The sequence below is a fragment of the Montipora foliosa genome, chromosome 4 (assembly GCF_036669935.1).
Source record: "Montipora foliosa isolate CH-2021 chromosome 4, ASM3666993v2, whole genome shotgun sequence".
NCBI lineage: Eukaryota > Metazoa > Cnidaria > Anthozoa > Scleractinia > Acroporidae > Montipora > Montipora foliosa.
In genome coordinates, this window is record NC_090872.1 from 44,286,846 (window position 1) to 44,291,272 (window position 4,427).

Below are 4,427 nucleotides of genomic sequence, written 5' to 3' on the forward strand. Positions count from 1 at the left end.
GTGAATATCAGAATAGCCATAAATTATCGTGTAAAGTTGAAGCAAGCAGAGGTATTTCCTTCTAAGCTCCAATGATGACCAGTTTACTTCAGTGAGCCTTTAGAAGTAAGGTTTATCAGATCCACATATCAATCGAGTAGCACGACGCTGGATGGATTCAATACTGTGTACGTGTTTAACCAAATAAGGGTTCCAGACTGGGCAGGCATATTCCAAAATAGGACGAACTAAAGCATTAAAAGCTGTTTTAATTGCCACAGGATCTTTGGGCCCAAATGTTCTCCTTATTAGACCTAACACTCTATTTGCCTTACCAACAATGTAATTGATATGAGCGTCCCACCTTAAAGAAGATTCAACCAAATACCCAGGTGCTTATGTTTATCTACAGCCGACAGATTATTCGCATTTATCACATACTGATGAACTAAAGGACATTAAGACTTGGTAACATGTAGGGCCTTACACTTTTCTGGATTCAGCGTGACCTTCCACAAGTCACACCAGGAGGCAACAGACAAAAGGTCACCCTGAAACTCAACACAATGATCTACAGATGCGATGTTACGATAAAGTACACTGTCATCAGCAAAAAGCTCTGTACTACAGCTTACATTTAGGGGGAAGTCATTTATATACAGCAGGAAAAGAAGTGGCCCTAATATACTCCCTTGAGGGACACCAGAGGACACCTCCATCCATTCTGATCCTCCAATAATGACTCTTTGTGTACAGTCTGACAGATTATCGTGAAACCAGGAAAACAAATGACCCCGAATGCCATAACACTGCAACTTATGAAGCAAGTGACGATGAGAACCTTGTCATAGGCTTTAGCAAAGTCCAAAAAGATCACGTCGACTCAGGCACCTTTCTCAAGAAAACTGAACCATGAATGTAGCAGCTGAAGAAGTTGAGTAACACATGAACGAGCTTCTCTAAAACCATGCTGGCTCTCACTCAGCAGCCTATGATGTGTCAGGAACTTCATAATATGCTTATGCAAGTGACGATGAGAACCTTGTCATAGCCTTTAGCAAAGTCCAAAAAGATCACGTCGACTCAGGCACCTTTCTCAAGAAAACTGAACCATGAATGTAGCAGCTGAAGAAGTTGAGTAACACATGAACGAGCTTCTCTAAAACCATGCTGGCTCTCACTCAGCAGCCTATGATGTGTCAGGAACTTCATAATATGCTTATGGATAATACGCCCCAAGGACTTTGCTAAAATACTCGTAAGAGAAACTGGTCGATAATTTTCAGCCAAAGTGCGTTCACCAGATTTATGAATTGGAACAACATTGGCAGATTTCCAGACACTTGGTAACTTGCCATGAACCAATGAAAAATTAAACAGCTGTGATATTGATGGTGCCAACTCAGCGGCACATTCCTTCAGAATTGGCCCATATCACTAAATGTCCAAACAAAAGATTTTGAACGTCGAACCTCTCATTCAGTGTGAGGCTGGACGGGCAAAGACAATGCAAAGACAAAGCCTTTATTCCCCACGGACTCCAAATTGGCCGACGAGTGATAAAGGTGAATTCTAGGTGAGATTGCATCACGACCATTCGCTTTATTTACATCAACAGAACTAAGAACTTTATAAACATCAGCCACTGAACACGATAAGTCATCAACCGTGCTTTCAGCGAAAGGTGTAACATCCTCATAAACCAGCTCACTAGATCTTTCACTAAAAACACTATGAAAGAATTTATTGAATAAATCAGCTTTGTCTTTTGGTGTAAAGGCAGATTGACCATCATATTCAACACAGCTGGGAATACTAGCATTACCAGTGCGTCATTTTACGAATGACCAAAATGTTTTCGGCTTGGAAGGCAAAGATGCTGTTAGATTAGCAACATAACTCCTGTACGCTTTGTTCAAACTATCTTTCACCTTATTGCTAAAGGACTTGTATTCAGCCCATTTGACAGGGTCACTTGAGGATTTTGCTTTCTTCCACAAACGCCGTTTCTTCAAAACTAGGGTTCTTAATTCAGAATTAAACCATGGTACATTCCTTTTGTGCTTCAGCGACCTTGTTGGAATATTACGTTCAACTGCCTCTATAAATAGAGCTCTCCATGCATCCCAAACATCATTTATATCATCCAGTAAGAAAGCAGTATTCCAAGGTATATTTGAGAAATCATCTCGCAGATTATTCCAATTGGCAGCGCCAAAGTTATAAACTATCCTAGGACTTTGATTTGGTCGTAAGATTTTGAGCCTCAAATTAAATTCAATGGAGTTATGAGTCAACATTACTTTCTCTAACAATGGCACATTGTCAACTTCGATGTGGATTTCCTACAGAAGGCTCAGATTGAAAAACAAAAGAAATAGAGTGCCAAGATTCCCTTTATTCTTTTGCTGCCAAATTGAAAACACAACAAAAGGGATGCCATAGTAAGGATACAAAAATTGAAACAAATGAAACCTCTTAAGTGACTACGCTGAACTGATTCTCCACATTTTGGGTCCACAATGTTCTAGAATAGGTGGGGCAAATCTATGCAACAAGCATTTAAAATTCTGACTGAAAGATATAGTATAGTATAGTAACTATATTTAGCCAGGGTAGCCCATTCAGCTACGAGGCTGGTATTCATAGGGGCCCTCGGAAATAAAGGGATTTACAATAAAATAATCGAAAATTATTTACACCCAATCCTAAAAACAAAGCTGATTTCTTTGACTGTAAAAATACTTTGTCCCAAATAAGAAAGAGCAATATTACAAGAAAGGTCTTGTTAGCTCTGTTAACTAGAAATATAGTGAGAAATCCTGAGATCTAAGAAAAAAACCTGCCAAATTTCTTTTAGTTCTTCAAGACAAATGGCTTTCTTACATACAACCAGAAATTCAGCAAAGTGGAAATCAAATTTATTGCTTATGTCCATATTACAGCAAATCTGAAACAAGCAAAAGGTGTTTCATTTTTTTTCTACATAAAGGTTGCCTCTTAATGGTTGTCAATAATCAAAGGACATTTACAGCTTTCATTGATGCTTTGTAAAAAGTCACGTTCTTAAATGTTTTCTTGTCAAACCTAGATTCAATAAGAGGTGAACAAACTGGTAAAAATACAGGAATTACATTGCTACAATCTAAGACATAATTGTTGGGACAGTGTTCGCTCTTTCCCCCCTCAATGTTGACAAAAGTCGGAACGGTATAAATACTTAGTTGCTCAGGCGAGAAAAAATTGTTTCTAAGGCAACATTGAGGGGGGAGAGGAAGCAGGCATTATTCGTAAGTTAAAATCGAAGTGCGGCTCAAGTGTCCCAACTAATTATGTCTTAGATTGTCTACGTCATTGGGTGTGAACAGGTAAGAACAGATTTCATTGATAACAGTCGAGAAAGTGCCGGATGGATATTTTTGGGGTCCTGGAAGAAATTAAACATGTACTGATTTATAGTACATAATTTTACAGCTATATAAAGCTTTCAGCCATCCTGCTTTTTCGTAAAAAATATCCTGACAACAATAGAGTGTTCTCGATTGTTCAATTCTCTGATATGAACAGTGGTTCAACAGCCATGGTGTTTAAAAGTCCGATTGATGGCGTGACAAGGGCCCGTGCGTTTTATTTATGTCGTTTAAAAGGATTCTCCGTTCGAAAAGTGGCCGAAATTTGTAACATCTCAAGGGGAAGTGTTTGTAGGATAGCAAAGGAAAAGCTGTTGAGGAGGTCAATACCCAAAACTATTTTCAAAAGGGGACCCAAATTTAAATTAAGCGAACGGCAACAGAGGCTACTGATAAGAGCTATAAAGGTCCTCAGAAATAGAGAGGGAAACTTCACATGCAAGAGGCTTATGCAGGAAGCAGGAATCAAACAAGAAAAAGTCTCGGAAAGAACTGTGTGTCGCTATCTCAATGCCAATGGCTACTTTTACCTGCAAAGTAAAAAGAAAGGCCTTATGACGGAGAAAGATATGCAAAATAGAGTGAAATTTGCCAAGAAGATGCGACGAGAGTACAGCGCTGATGTTTGGATAAGACAGATAGGATTTTACCTAGACGGCGTAGCTTTCGCATACAAACGAAATCCTCTTGATCAAGCGAAAGCTCCAGAGGCACGGATATGGAGGAAGAAATCGGAGGGCTTGGAGATTGGATGCGTTGCAAAAGGTAGGAAAGAAGGCACCGGGGGAAAAGTAGTGAAATTTATAGTTGCAATTTCATACGACAAGGGAGTAATTTGCTGCGAGCCGTACGAAAGGATGTGTGGACATTTCTTTGCTACCTTCATTAAAATGAATTTCACGCGTTTATTTATGAAGGCTGATAAAGGGACCAACCGTCTGTGGATTCAAGATGGCGATCCCTCGCAAAACTCGGGGATGGCGAGATCCGCTATGCGTCGTGCCAACAGCACTTTAATCAAGCTTCCACCACGAAGTC